Source organism: Tamandua tetradactyla, chromosome 16 (genome assembly GCF_023851605.1).
Source record: "Tamandua tetradactyla isolate mTamTet1 chromosome 16, mTamTet1.pri, whole genome shotgun sequence".
NCBI lineage: Eukaryota > Metazoa > Chordata > Mammalia > Pilosa > Myrmecophagidae > Tamandua > Tamandua tetradactyla.
In genome coordinates, this window is record NC_135342.1 from 12,779,346 (window position 1) to 12,796,066 (window position 16,721).

The 16,721-nt window shown below is 38.5% G+C and overlaps 1 long non-coding RNA gene across 1 annotated transcript; it reads right to left on the bottom strand.

The window, feature by feature from the left end:
* Positions 1-1,699: 1,699 nt before the first annotated feature.
* On the bottom strand, positions 1,700-7,774 carry LOC143658891 (uncharacterized). Its single transcript, XR_013163355.1, has 3 exons — positions 7,231-7,774; positions 3,315-4,502; positions 1,700-2,517 (listed from the first exon to the last, which is right to left on the bottom strand). It is a non-coding gene; the product is annotated as an uncharacterized LOC143658891 (long non-coding RNA).
* Between the last annotated feature and the right edge of the window lie 8,947 nt (positions 7,775-16,721).

Here is a 16,721-nt window from a genome sequence, read left to right on the forward strand (position 1 = left end):
CATTGCTCATTGCCCTATTTAAAAAACATTTTAGACTTTTACCACTAAATAGCTCTACTTTTTCCTGTATCAGAGAAAACTAATAAACAAACATGTTCTATATATTTTTGAAAGCTTGTAGATTCAATGGCGAGGCAACAGCCACTAATGTTTATCTCTTTACATACAAAGAAATGAGGATCTGAGCATCACGAAGCTACTCAATTGCATAAAGTTGAATATAGATATCAATCTCTGAATCAATTGATTCTCAACTGTAGGTAAATAGCACAGGTTTAAAAATATTTTGCATAGCTTTTTTTTTTTAGCTCTTTTTATTGTATAATATAACATATATACAAAGCAAAGAAAGAAAAAAGCAATAGTTTTCAAAGCACTCTTCAACAAGTGGTTTCAGGACAGATTCCAGAGTTTGTTGTGGGCTACCATACCATCCTTTCAGATTTTTCCTTCTAGCTGCTCCAGAACACTGGAAGCTAAAAGGAATATATATATATATATATATATATATATTTATCATCACAATGGACTTTTTTTCTTTTTGTGAAAAATAACATATATACAAAAAAGCAATACATTTCAAAGCACAGCACAACGATTAGTTGTAGAACAGATTTCAGAGTTTGGTATGGGTTACAATTTCACAATTTTAGGTTGTTTACACCTAGCTGCTCTAAGATACTGGAGACTAAAAGATGTTTCAGCAATCGTACGCATTTGTTAAACTCTACTTTCTCGGTATAACTCCATCATCACCTTTGATCTTTCTCCCACTCTTTAGGGGTGTTTGGGCTATGACCAGTCTAACTTTTTAATGTTGGAAGGAGTTGTCAATAATATGGGGTAGGGAGATGGAACTAGTTGATGTTCTGGAGAGGATGGGCCCTCTAGGTTTCAGGACTCGTCTGGTCCAGGGACCCATCTGGAGGTTGTAGGTTTCTGGAAAGTTACCCTAGCACACGGATCCTTTGTAGAATCTTATGTAATGCCCTCAGTGTTCTTTAGGATTGGCTGGGATGGTTTTGGTTGGGGTTTGGCAAGTTATGATAGGTAGCAATGCCTAACTGAAGTTTACATAAGAGTGACTTCCAGAGTAGCCTTTTGACTTAGTTATTTATTAGTTACACTTCTCTTCCTCCTTTCGGTCAGGATGGAATTGTTGATCCCACGGTGCCAGGGCTGGACTCATCCCTGGGAGTCATCTCCCACGCTGCCAGGGAGACTTTTACCCTTGGAAGTCATATCCCACGTATGGGGGAGGACAATGGTTTCACTTATAGAGTTGGGCTTAGAGAAAGTGAGGCCACATCAAAGAGGTGTTTTTTGGGGGTGGCAGAGGGGACCTGCATGGACCAGGAATCGAACCTGGGTCTCCTGCATGGCAGGTGAGAATTCTACCACTGAGCTACTTCTGCACTGCCCCTACCCTTACACCACCCAGATTTTATTATAATTTTATTTTACTTGGTTTAATTGCAAACTCATGAAATCTCTGAGGTGATAGCAAGCCTTTTTTTCCCTCGGGCAAAATTATTTAATCAAAATCCAATGAATAAATATTTAAAAGCTGATGATTATATTTTCTTCTATGTTAAAATTAAGAAATGCCCTCATAAAATAACCCCTGGGAAAACTATCATGCTGTTAGTTGGGAAGACAAAATCAAATATCAATTTTCAAAACATTAATAGACATATAATGTATTTTAATGAGATTCACTATTTTATTCTTTTTTATCTTAGTTTTTTAAAAAAATTTTTATTAATTAAAAAAGATGATAAGAAACACAAACATTCCCAACACATACACTCAGCAATTCACAATATCATCACATAGTTGCATATTCATCATCATGATCATTTCCCAGAACATTAGCATCAATTCAGAAAAAGAAATAAAAAGACAACAGAAAAATATAACAAACAGAAAAAAAAATTTTACATGCCATACCCCTTACTGATCCCTTTCATTGATCACTAGCATTTCAAACTAAATCTATTTTAACATTTGTTCCCCCTGTTATTTATTTTTATTCCATATGTTCCTCTCATCTGTTGACAAGGTAGATAAAAGGAGTATCAGACACAAGGTTTTCACAATCACACAGTCACATTGTGAAAGCTATATCATTATACAGTAATCATCAAAAAACATGGTTACTGGAACACAGCTCTACATTTTCAGGCAGTTCCCTCCAGCCTCTCCATCACCTCTTGAATAACGAGGTGATATCTATTTAATGTAAGAATAACCTCCAGAATAACCTCTCGACTCTGTTTGGAATCTTTCAGCCATTGACACTTTGTCTCATTTCACTCTTCCCCCTTTTGGTTGAGAAGGTTTTCTCAATCCCTTGATGCTGGGTCTCAGCTCATTCTAGAGTTTTTCTCAATCCCTTGATGCTGAATCTCAGCTCATTCTGGGATTTCTGTCCCACGCTGCCAGGAAGATCCACACCCCTGGTAGTCATGTCCCACGTAGACAGGGGGAGGGTGGTGAGTCTGCTTGCTGTGTTGGCTGGAGAGAGAGGCCACATCTGAGCAATGAAAGAGGTTCTCTTGGGGGTGGCTCTTAGGCTTAATTTTAAGTAGGCTTGACCTATCCACTGTGGGGTTAAGTTTCATATGAACAAGCCCCAAGACTGGGGGCTCAGCCTATAGCTTTGGTTGCCCACACTGCTTGTGAGAATATCAAGAATTCAACTTGGGGAAGTTGAGTTTTCCCCCTTTCTCACCATTCCCCGAAGAGGACTTTGCAAATACTTTCCTACTCACTGATCAAATCACTCTGGGATTCATCGGGGCATCACCTGGACAAACCAACAAAATCTCATGTCCTATACAAAGCTCCATGTACTTAAGGTGTTCAATCAGCTATCTATATAAGTTATATTAGGAGATGAACTAGTCAAAGTATAGATTTGTACCAAATAAACATTTTTTGCTTTAGTCTCACACATTAGTTGAAATTTTAAAATATTAAGTACCATCTATTTTCAGCACACTGCAGTAATGACATTCTTTTGTTCTTCGTCATGCAAAAACATTTTTAAAATTTGTACATTTAGTCACTATCATTATACACTCTAGGCATTCATAGATTACACCATCTCAATCTTTATCGTCTATCTTTCTTTGTGATTTCATTTATGCCCCAGCCTTCCTCCCTCTATCCTTCTCATATGCAGCTTCATTCAGTGTTTTAACATAATTGTATTACAGTTAGGTAGTATTGTGTTGTCCATTTCTGAGTTTTTATATTCAGTCCTGTTGCACAATCTGTATCCCTTCAGCTCCAGTTACCCAATATCTTACCCTATTTCTATCTCCTGATGGTGTCTGTTGTTGCAATCTTTCAGCAACCCTGCGAAATAAGAAACGCGGACGCGGACACTTCCTGCGGAGTGAGTCACACAGACACACAGAAGACAGACAAGATGACTGCAGCCCCGAAGAGCTCCAGCTGCTTTATTTTATATCATTTCTCACAGCTCTTTTGCTGACCAAGCCTGCTTTTCAGTATATTACTCCCTTGTTCTCTTGTTACTTTCAATCTAGCCTCCCGGATATCTGGGTAGCAAAACGGGAACATTCCATACTTTGTGTGCGAAAGTAGGAACAAAACAAGTCTGTTTGCAGAACATGTTCTTCCCTTACATCCCCAGATAAGGCTCACAGCTGGGAGCTCACTGTTTGTAGCAGACCTCCTCAAGGCCACTCTGAAGCCAGTCACTCCCAATAGATTCCACAGGTTTCCTATTAACCCTTTGGTTCCTACATTTCCCCCTTTTTAATTTTATAAGTCAGGGTGACTGTGCCTGTCTTAGGTTGCCCTTAGGCTCTGAAGTAAGGGTCTTACCCGTCATTGGCCACCAGTCAAGAGCTATAATTTATTTAGGGGAGGAGGTCAAAGCCTTTATAAACAATATGTTGGGAACTTGTGTTTGTTTATGATTAGAAGATATGACAGATAGCAAACAGTGCTATTAAGATTTAAATTATTTGAAAGCCCCAAAAGATGCCTTTTTATCTTTTCCCATTCTATTTTAGAATGACTATATTTTAAAGGGTTAATATAAAATTGCTCTCATTTTAGTTACATTGTAAACTTCGTAAAAAATTTAAATTATACATGTGATTTCCAAATGAACTAATGCTGTCTCTGCATCATTTAGTTTATACTGATTTGCTCATTAATATAAGATAGGCTATGCCACAGTTCACTGGCATTTTTATGCCACTCTCTAATATAATACTGTGTTTGTATAGTTTGATGCAACACAGTTCCAGCAACCGCAGCCATTGTGATAATCCCAATGATTCTAATGACAGCTGCAATAATGAGTCCAATTAGTCTCTTAGTCCTTTTCAGATATTCTTTTGCCAGATGGATCAGGACTTGTGTTTTTGGAGAAGATTACCAGGATGTTGACATTTGCACCAATAGCGTACCTCTTCTTTTCCTTGCTGTTAAAATAGTGTCATTTTCCTGTAACATAAATGCTTGGAGACAAGTGAATAGAAAACAATTTTCACAATTAAAAGTTTGATTTTTTATATGCATATGACGTTTAACAAATACATATGGATTTTTAGTACATGTTTATATATAATGTTTGTGGCTGCTATTTAAAAGGAAGTTATTGTTATTAGAATTTTCTATAAAAATTGATCCCAGTCCTATAATATATATTACCCATTTAGTTATTATTTTCGTCTGGGTCGACATGTCTGGGTTTTATTTTCTTTGAGGGAATCTAAATCGAGGTTCCATCACCTGTAATAAGAGCAAATCCCCTACCCACACATTTATCATGCCTGGTTTTCATAGATCATTTTTAATATTTTTCTAATAGATCAGCTACAGTTGCAGTTTTGTTTGAGTTATATTGCTTTTCTTTTCCAAATTATTAAAATGTTGTTCTGCAGGAGTGTGTGATGAATTATAAATGTTTAAAGAATTTAAAGTAAACAGTGCTTTTGCTAATTGATCTTTTGGTGTACTTATTTTCATAATATTATTCTGCAGATCTTCCCCTTTTTGTTTTATGAGCATAGACTTTAGTGAGGGTTGGGGGGCAGGACCAGATTGCTCCCCACAGGAAAAATACATCCTTTAAAGGACTTCATCTTTTCCTTGCCCAGAAATGGGGGGTGCTTTTAGAGGGCTGAGGTGCTTTTCCAGACAGGAATCCAGCTCCAGGCCGGCCCATTTACAGCCTATCCACCTCTCCAGCCTGGGAGGGCTTTGCTTGCAAAGTCCAGCTTAGCTAGTCCCCCAATTTCCAAGGCCATGGGAGGCTCTTCCATGATACTCCTATAGGATAAAGTTAGTTGCTTAGGGCCCTGCCCTGGGCAAAGGAAAACCACATGAACACGTAGGCCTTTTTCAGCATAGGTCTTAGGCCTGAGCTGGAGCTAACTGGAGGGTAGAGAGGCAGTGCCACGTTCCAGCCGGGCTTCTAGACTCCGAGACTCTGAGTGCACAGCCGGCAGAGCTCAGGATGTTAATTGTTTTCTGCTTAATAAATCAGAATGATCTTGTAAAATATTAAATAAGTTTTGCAGCATATAATTAGAAATTTTTAAAGTGACAAGTGGCAAAATTGAAAGTAGAGTGTTAATAGTGATATGCATCCATAGTAAATGATCAGATTTTGTAAAATGAGTTCATTGGATTGATTGAAAAGGAATGCAGGGATGAGGATTCTTTATAATTGGTTGTGTGTTTTTGCTAATTATAAATTGATTGCATGCAATTTGTATGATATATATATATATATAATAATAGTGGTCAAATTCCAATTTGCTTACATGACAGGGCCCAGTTAGGTCCTCTGGGAACTGGCTAGGGACCAAGAGGAGCTTTCTGGGACCTAGATATCTTTATGAAAGTACATCTCTGTCCGGGAGGATAGCCAGTCCTCCCAGCTAGAGTCCACATTGTAATTGTTTCTTTTCAAGGTCATGTGATAGCAACATGAGCTGCATGTAATGGCAACATCAGGTGAATAGAACAGACACCACAAGTATATTTTTTCCTTGCATTTAGCTTTCAAATTTGATCTGTTCTCGAGTTAAGTCATGGTTATTTTGGGATAAATTTAGTTTATATCTATGTAGTTTATATAAACACTGGATAAAGCATTAAAATATTTTGGCTTAAAGGAATTTAGGTATTTATATGATGTGAATATTATTTAGTGAGTAATAGATTTATTTACAGTAATATTATTTAGATTAATAGATTAAGTCACCTGGTCTGGGGCAAGAAAAGAAACAGTTTTCTGCCAGTATAATGATACCCAGAAGAAAATTAGTATTTTTTATATAGATAACGATATGATAAAAGCTAACGTAAGGTCTTTATATTTTTCGTGCTTAAGTCATTATTTTAAACAAATATTTTACCATACATAATTACCATTAAAATTATATTTGTTAGAATAATGTTAAATACTTAAAATCCTTTAGTTAATGTATATTTGAAACATCAATATATAGTTTTTAACAAGAATTTTCAGTTTCAAAGTTCTGATAATATATTTCCTTTTCAAATATGAATAGGAGCTAAACTCATGGCCAGTTTCCAAATTGGTATTTATCAAGGATCTAAGTTAACAAAAGGAGATGGGGCTGCCATTCCCATTCATTGTCAGAAGATTTTATTTGTAGCATTGGTATATATTTCAGTAGAATAATTATTTAGATTAAACCAAGGTAATTTAACAGAACAGTTTGAGTCAGAACTACAGTCCTGAATTGCATACCCCTTAGGGAACCAATCTGTTACAATTCCATAGGAACCATTAATGAGTACTGACTCTTGTTCTGCATTGATCCTATTGAATATTTTCTGACTCAGGTGTATATGAATTTTTATATAAAGGCAGCTCATTAAAAACAAGTTCAGAAACTAATAATTTTTTTTCTTGCTCTGCTAAAGGTATGGTAAAGAAGCAATTTTTAAAAATCTATCATAATAATAGGAAACATTACAGCCTTTATGCTGAAACCAATAACATTTTTGCGTGACATGTTTAAAAAGTTTCTTAAGTAGAGCATCAGAAGCCTCCATACCCGTGGAGTGTAACAATCCCTTAAGTAAAGATAAATATTCCCGTTCCACTGACGGTGAGTTGCCCATTATGATACATAGAACATATATCCGAAAGTCTCTCACAAATTCCGGAGGCACCAAGTCCCTCCCCTATTCCAGGAGGTGCCTTACCCTTTCGGTTCAGCAGTGATGAAGGCCTCAAGTAACCTTCACTGAATGTTCACAAGGAGCCAGGCCAGTCGGTCCCTGTGCAGTGATGAGTGGTTCCTGTTTGGGCACCACTTGTTGCAATCTTTCAGCAACCCTGCGAAATAAGAAACGCGGACGCGGACACTTCCTGCGGAGTGAGTCACACAGACACACAGAAGACAGACAAGATGACTGCAGCCCCGAAGAGCTCCAGCTGCTTTATTTTATATCATTTCTCACAGCTCTTTTGCTGACCAAGCCTGCTTTTCAGTATATTACTCCCTTGTTCTCTTGTTACTTTCAATCTAGCCTCCCGGATATCTGGGTAGCAAAAAGGGAACATTCCATACTTCGTGTGCGAAAGTAGGAACAAAACAAGTCTGTTTGCAGAACATGTTCTTCCCTTACATCCCCAGATAAGGCTCACGGCCGGGAGCTCGCTGTTTGCAGCAGACCTCCTCAAGGCCACTCTGAAGCCAGTCACTCCCAATAGATTCCACAGGTTTTCTATTAACCCTTTGGTTCCTACATCTGTTACCAAGGAAATATTCCAAGTTCATTCACTAATGTCAGTTCATGTCAGTGAGACCATACAGTATTTGTCCTTTTGTTTCTGGCTAATCACACTCAGCATAATGTCCTTCAGGTCCATTCTTTATTCTGTCTTCAGCTGCATAATATTCCATCTTATGTAAATGTCACAGTTTGTTTAGCCAACTGTCTGTTGATGGACATTTTGGCTGCTTCCATCTCTTGGTAATTGTTAATAATGTTGTTATAAACATTGGTGTGTAAATGTCCATTTGTGTCCTTGGCCTCGTGTCCTTTGAGTAGAGACAGCATATAGATGGGTCCTGTTTTTTAATCCATTCTGCCTGACTATGTCTTTTGATTGGAGAGTTTAATCCATTAACATTCAGTGTTATTACTGCATGGGTAGTACTTTCTTCCACTATTTTGCCTTCTGGATTTTATATGTCACATCTAATTTTCCTTCTTTTTACCTTTACTCATAGTCTTCCTTTCTACACTCTTCTCCACACCTCTCTCTTCTGTCTTCGTATCTGTCTCTAGTGTTCCCTTTAGTATTTCTTGCAGAGCTGGTCTCTTGGTCACAAATTCTGTCAGTGATTTTTTTGTCTGAAAATGTTTTAATTTCTCTTCATTTTTTAAAAACTTTTTTTATTAATTAAAAAAATTAACAAACAAAACATTAAGATATCATTCCATTCTACATATACAATCAGTAATTCTTAATATCATCACATAGTTGCATATTCATCATTTCTTAGTACATTTGCATTGATTTAGAAAAAGAAATAAAAAGACAACAGGAAAAGAAATAGAATGATAATAGAGAAAAAAGATTATACATACCATACCCCTTACCCCTCGCTTTCATTTACCATTAGCATTTCAAACTGAATTTATTTTAACATTTGTTACCCCTATTATTTATTTTTACTCTGTATGGTCTACTCTTCTGTTGATATAGTAGCTAAAAGGAGCATCAGACATAGGTTTTCACATTCACAGAGTCTCATTGGGAAAGCTATATCATTGTTCAATAATCATCAAGAAACACGGCTACTGGAAGACAGCTCTACATTTTCAGGCAGTTCCCTCCAGCCTCTCCACTAACTACATCTTGAACAACAAGGTGATACCTACTTAATGCGTAACAATAACCTCCAGGATAACCTCTCAACTCTGTTTGGAATCTCTCAACCATTGACACTTAGTCTCATTTCACTCTTCCCCCTTTGGTCGAGAAGGTTCTCTCAAGCCCTTGATGTTAATTCTCAGCTCATTCTAGGGTTTTTCTCAGTCCTTTGATGCTGAGTCTCAGCTCATTCCAGGATCTTTGTCCCACGTTGCCAGGAAGGTCCACACCCCTGGGAGTCATGTACTATGCAGAGAGGGGGAGGGTGGTGAGACTGCTCGTCATGTTGGCTCTCCCTCATTTTTGAAGGACAATTTTGCTGGATATAGAATTCTTGGTTGGCAGTTTTTCTCTTTTAATAATTTAAATATATTATCCCACTGTCTTCTCGCCTCCATGGTTTCTGCTGAGAGATCTGTGCATAGTCTTATTGGGCTTCCCTTGTATGTGGTGGATTGCTTTTCTCTTGCTGCTTTCAAGATCCTCTCTTTCTCTTTGACCTCTGACATTCTGATTATTAAATGTCTTGGAGTATGTCTATTTGGATCTATTCTCTTTGGGGTACGCTACACTTCTTGGATCTGTAATTTTAAGTCTTTCATAAGAGTTGGGAAATTTTCAGTGATAATTTCCTCCATTGGTTTTTCTCCTCCTTTTCCCTTCTCTTCTCCTTCTGGGACACCCGCAACACGTATATTCATGCACTTCATATTGTCTTTCAATTCCCTGAGTCCCTGCTCATATGTTTCCATTTTTTTCCCTATAGTTTCTGTTTCTGGTCGGATTTCAGATGTTCCATCCTCCAGTTTTGAAATCCTATGTTCTGTCTCTCAAAAGCTACCATTGTAGGTTTCCATTGTTTTTTCATCTCTTCTTCTGTGCCTTTCATTCCCATAAGTTCTGTGATTTGTTTTTTCAGACTTTCAGTTTCTTCTTTTTGTTCTTTCCTTGCCTTCTTTACATCCTCCCTCAATTCATTGATTTGGTTTATGATGAGGTTTTCCATGTCTGTTCATACATTCTGAATTAATTGTTTCAGCTCCTGTATGTCATTTGAATTGTTGGTTTGTTCCTTTGACCGGGCCATATCTTCAATTTTCCTAGTGTGATTTGTTATTTTTTGCTGGTGTCTAGGCATTTAATTACCTTAATTAGTTTATTCTGGAGATTGCTTTCACTTCTTTTATCTAAGGTTTTCTTGCTGGATGAATTTGTTGTCTATCTGTTCTTTGACATTCTGTTCAGTTTTATCTGGACTTTTAGCTTAAGTTTTGTTTAACAGAGGAGAATTTTTCAGTTCTTGTTTTCTTGTTTCTTGCCCTGCTTGTGTTTTGCCTCCCCCCCCCCAACACTTAGGAGGGTCTGCTTACATATTATAGACCCCAACCAGATTTTCCCAGACCAAACTGGCCTCCTATCAGGAGGAAAGAGTCACCTGTGTCGGTTTTCCCTGAGGGTGAGACCCAGCAGGTTGAAAGACTTTCCTGTGAAGTCTCTGGACTCTGTTTTTCATATCTTGCCCAGTATGTGGCGCTTGTCTCCCTGCAGGTCCCACCAGCATAAGATGATGCGGTACCTTTAACTTTGGCAGACTCTCCCTGCCGGGGGCGTGGTGGAGACAGAGGAGAGGTTGTAGGCTGGTTTTAATGGCTTCAAATTACCAAGCCCTGGTGTCTGAATTCCTTGATGGAGGGATTCCACCTGGGTGGGGCTTCACCCCTCCCCTGGGGAAGGCACAGGCTCCAGATAAGCACCTCAAAAGAGCTCACTTCTGCCTATGCCTGGGGCTGTTGCAGCCTGAAAAGTCCTGCCACTGTATCCAGAGGCAGTCAAGCCTTTGTAGATACACAGCCACAAAAACCTCTGTTTCCTTCTTTTTTTCCCCCCTTTTTTCTGTCAGTCTTGCCCCCTTGGCGCCGGGGCAAAAATGAACAACCTCCACTTTGATCAGGTTCACCTAAGCTGGGGGCCTGTTTTTAGTAGTCAGAATTTGTTAATTAGTTCCACAATTGGCATTTGATTGTGCCCAGTCCCTGCTGCTGGTAAAGTCCTTTCCCTTCCCCTCTGGGAAGCGGCCTGTGGGGGAGGGGCGCTGGCCGCCACAGCTTTGGGAACTCACGGTTCTGGGGGTGCTCGCAGCCGGTCCAGCTGGTCCAGACTGGGGTACGCTGTGTGTCTGGTCACTATCATGGCTCCGGGAGCTGTTCTGTACTGTTTCTGGTTATTTAGTAGTTGTTCTGGAGGACAAACTAAAATATGCACATTGTTAAGCCGCCATCTTGACCCAGAAGCCTCTATTTTATTCTTTAATGGGAGAAAATGATCATAATGTTTCTATAGATACTGAATGAGAAAGACTTTTTAAGAAATTATGAAAAAAAGAATAAAAATGAGAGGGACTGGCCTTTCCAGATATTAAAACATATTATAAGATTCTCTACAATAAAATGTTCATGGCACTAACTCCTTTGTCACTATGAATTGACCCTCCTTATCCCTGATAATATTTCTTGCTTTGAAGAAAGCACAAGAAAAATACATCTTTTTTGTCTGACATTAATATAGCCATTCCAGCTTTCTTTTTTTTAAAAAATATTTTTATTGATAAACCTTCCCACACATACATTCCATACATGGTGTACAATCAGTGGCTCACAATATCATCACATAGTGGTATATTCACCATGACCATTTTTTAGAACATTTGCATCACTCCAGAAAAAAGAAATAAAAAGGAAAAAGAAAAAACTCATATAAACCATACCCCTTACCCTGCCCTGTCACTGACCACTAGTATTTCCATCTACCCAATTTATTTTACATTCTGTTCCCCTATTATTTATTTATTTGTTTATCTATCTATCCATATTTTTTACTCATCTGTCTGTACCTTGGATAAAAGGAGCATCAGACACAAGGTTTTCACAATCACACAGTCACATTGTAAAAGCTGTATCATTATACAATCATCATCAAGAGTCAAGGCTTGAAGTCTTGGAACACAGCTCAACAATTTCAGGTATTTCCCTCTAGTCACTTCAATATACCATAAAGTAAAAAGGGATGAACACAGCTCAACAATTTCAGGTATTTCCCTCTAGTCACTCCAATATACCATAAAGTAAAAAGGGATATCCACATGATGCATAAGAATAACCTTCAGGATCACCTCTCGATTCTGTTAAAAGTCTCTCATCCACTGAAGCTTTATTTTGTCTCATTTCTCTCTTCCTCTTTTTGGTCAAGAAGCCTTTCTCAATCCCTTGAAAGCAAGCCTTTTTTTTTTTTTTTTCTAAGTATGAAGGATCTAGAACCAGAAAACCATGTGGAAATCTTGGCTCTGCTGCGATCCATGTGTTTGAAAGTTTTCTTAGTAATTATGCACCTACTTCTTATTTCTCTTAACCCATTATGGTGAGGAATAGATGCATGAGTGCATGCAAAGTCCTTGTCACAGGGCCTGGCGTGTAGTAAGCCTTTCATGAATGTTATCTATTAATGTTAGTCATCATCATCTTAATAATAGCAATATTACTTAAAAACAAAAATACCACTGTTCACAGGGCTAGTCACACTTCCAGGGCATGCTGTACCACGTATCCGCAGAATTCTTTGCATCGAAAGTGAAATTTTGGCATGTGCAATTAACCCTTGAAAATGAAGCAATGTCCAAGTAATGAAAAATCACCTACTTCTTTAATTAAAAAAAATATCTAAATGACATTTACCATTGGCACTTTTTCAAGTGCTTTCAAAGATTTCTTGATCGATGAAAAACATGTAAGAAAATACTCACCCGAGAATCGCGAATGGTCAGATTACGGGTTAATACAAGCAGTGGACTAGTGCATGTTGCTTTCCTTTCTTTCCTTTGAGATGTAACAAGCATTCATTAAAGTGTATCAACAGATAATTAACAGGGTTAAAGCATCGTGTAACCACCATAAGCAGACAAAGAAGAGACCATCTCGAGACATTCTGGAGACACAATCCTCCCAGTAATTAACTGACCAAAAGAAACCACTAGGCCGACCTCACTTAGCCTAGATTAATTTGCCTGCTTTGACATTTGCACAGGTGGACAAACACAGTATGAACTCGTTTGTGTCTGGCCTTTTTTCCTTCAATGTTATGCCTGTGAGATTCATACATATTGATGTATGCAGCATTAATTTGTTCTTTGTCATTGCCCTGCCATATTTCAAGTCCACAAAACCACCACAATTTATTCATGTGTTTTACAGGTGATGTATATTTGGGTTTGTTTCTGATTTGGGGGTAATATGAACGCTATGATAGATCATTGATAGAATTTTTTGATTCTTCTCAGAAAATGTTGTCTATGCAAAATGGCAAATTTAATTCTTTGTTTTTTCCCCAAACTGTACACCTCTCATTTATTTCCCTATACTTATCACTCATATATTTATCTTTTATTGGCTCTCCTTATTCCTTTCTCTAGTTTACTTCCTATCCACCTGGAGAACCTCCTTTAGTATCTTTTGTAGTACCAGACTGCTGACAATGGTTTCTAGGAACTTGTGTTTACTTGAAATACCTTTATTTTGATTTTCTTTTTTATTGTAGCAACACACATATATAATATACAATTTGCTAGTTCACTTTTAAGTGTATAATTCAGTGAATCACATACTGAGATGAAACGATGAGCTGACTTCTAAATTCTTGCCTGTCCATACTCTCTCTTCCAGCCATCCATAGGAGTTCTGGAATAATCTTGAAGCTTACTGTGTCACTTCTGTGCTCCATAACCCACCAGGGTTTCCTGCACATTAATGAAGCTCCACGCGTTTGTCCTCAAACCGTCCCATGCCCCTTTTCAATCACGACTCCTGTTCTCCAACTCTTGCTCAGATAGCGTGTGTCTGGCCAGAAGAATTAGGCTGTTCTGATAAAATAGACCAGGTGATTTCTCCTTGTGGTGTCTTTGCACATATTGGTCCTTTCAGAGGGCACCAATTCTTTGTCTGAAAAGACAAAGTCTCAACTCAAATGTCAGCCCTCATGTGATAATTTCCAGCCTTTTTGGTCTGTCCTTTTGTTTCTTTCAGCTGCGCAGCCTTTCCCTCTCTACAGGTGACCACTCACCTGACATAAAAGGCGGAGGTCACATCGTCATCCTCTGGTTGTTCAAGATAATGGAGGTACGTCCTCAGGGGTCCATTCTCACTTACCTTTTTCACATCGTTGGCCACCAAGTGAACAGTATTCCAGCTTCCGCTCCACTAAGGAACGTTTCTATAAGACACTTTAGGAAATCCTTTGCTCTATACATACTTATTTATGGAACAACAACAGAAATAAAACACCCAGTTGTTGGCTAACAAACTCCTCAGATGTCCTTGGAAAACCCAAGAGCAAAGTTAACAAAACAGCAAGAATCATGAAATTAAACAAGACCCCACGCTGGCATGTAAGATGGGGAGGCGTGTGTCTTTGTCCACCGCATATTGGGGTGAGCTTAGTCACAATTCTGGTGCCATGATTTTTGTTATAGCAGCAAGTCAAGGTAAAACTCTGATTTTAATATCCAACACACACACACACACACACACACACACACACACACACTCTACAGGAGCCGGCAGTACATACCATGACCTGGTGTTGGTGTTGTCATAACGATTTCCATGTTATCTTCAGTGAAATTCTGGGCATTGCAGTTCAGGCCAAGTGCAAGAGTGAGAAGCAGAAGATTCCTCTTGATGTGAGCTCCTCTCTTATTTTCTTTCAGCACCTGTGAATTTACTTCTGGTGGGCAAGGGGTCCTGAAGACTTGGCTTGTTTTATAGCAATTGGGTGTAGACGTGGCGTGTTGTGACTTGGTTGCCCTATCTTGCCTGTGGGTAATCTTAACCGAACAAACTATCATCGGGTTGGCAGGTGCAGACTTCAAAAAGCCATTTTAGAAATGGATCAGGTTTTGGTATTTGATCCTTAAGCTAACAATGCTTAACATTAATAAATGATGCTTTAAGGACAATGGTGTTTTCAGGTCTCCTCCTCGATATTTATTATTTAGAAAACCAATGTAAAAAATGTAGTTAGCATGATTGATGCTCTGCCTTTAGGTTGGTCAAATGATATATTTATATATATGTATTTCTTTTCTTTCAAACAATTTGGCCTATTTATGTTTATCTTCATTGCTGAGAGTATGATCACGGAAGTGTACCTGTGCTCGTCTGAATCTGTGGTGGACCCCAGAAAAGCCAAGTCCTTTAATCCTCATTCGATATTGCTGGGTGGGAGCGTTTTGATTGTTCCCATGGAGCTGTGACCCACCCAGTTGTGGGTGGTAATTTTTGATTAGATGATTTCCACGGAGGTGTGTCTCCACCCATTGAAGATGGAGTTGCTTACTGGAATCCTTTAAAAGAGGAAACATTTTAGAAAGAGTCCCTATATGTAGAGCCCTTCTAGCTGAGAGAGAAACATTGAACGTCATCGGCCTTCTTGAACCAAGGTGTTTTTCCCTGGATGCCTTAAGATTGGACATTTCTATAGACTTGTTTTAATTGGGACATTTTCTCAGCCTTAGAACTGTAAACTAGCAACTTCTTAAATGCCTCGTAATAAAAGCCGTTCTGTTTCTGGTGTGCTGCATTCAGCAGCTAGCAAACTAGAACAGTACTTTTGGATCAGATCAAATGCAAATGAAATTATCTAAACACCCTTTTGTAAGTTTATATGTTAAACATTACAAACATTATAAAAGAAAAGATTTGGAAGACAAAGGCCTAGGGCATCCACCTATAGAGTTTTCTGCATACCTTAGTTTTCATTTGGCACAGTCAGTGTTTTCCTGGCCCAAACACAACATTATGCTCCGCCTGCACAGTCTTTCCCTTCCTGTGTCTGCATTGTCAGGAAAGCATGATGCAGTCACTTGGGACATGATTCTATAATTAATGCTCACGGAACCCACTGCGACCCTCGCTAGCCCTCTCCCAGCCAAGCCTCCTGCTGTTAAGTCCTGGTATCTGTGGGCAGGTTTAACGATGGGGCAGCCAGTATAGCTATGATGGAAGAGTTCGGTAATCTAAGAATGGCCATCCTAAATTAACCAACATTTCTGAAAGTCAAAACATGCAATCATGCCACATGCTAAAATCTTTACGTTTCGAAGGCTGAATCCTCTTTCATTTGTTTGAGTCAAAGATATTAAGTACACAGAGCTATTTAATAATTTATATCTCTATTTTCCATTTTATTGAATAGGAACTCTTCCAGCTACATAAACATAAAATAAAATTTTATTCCACATTGTAAATCAGCGTCATGGGAAATTGCCTGCTTCTACTGTGCTAGCAATGAAACAGCTGAAGGATTGCATATACTTGCGTGCACACACACACAAAACAATACTTGAGCTACATTTTCCCCCAATATTTTGCCAGACTATATAACTAGCTATATAACAATTTACAGTTGAATAGGGAAAGTCATATTTGAGCAAATTATAGCCGTGAAAATCTGACCAGTGCTGTTAGAGGCTGTGACAGTTTGAAGCTGTACGTACCCCAGAAATGATCTTATTCTTTCAATCCATTCCCCTGGTGAAGTCCTGTTGTAGGTGGGACCCTTGATTAGGTTATTTCAGTTGAGGACTGTCGCAGGGTGAGTGTGAGTCTTTTCACTAGAGTCCTTTATAAGAGGATAAAAGCCAGAAAAAAGGCCACAGAGAAGTTTAGTGAGAAAAGTCCCACAGAAATTAAACGTGAGAAACAGGCATAAGCTCAGAAAGAAAGCCACTGAATTCAGAAGCTGGAAGCAACGAGAGCTGGGA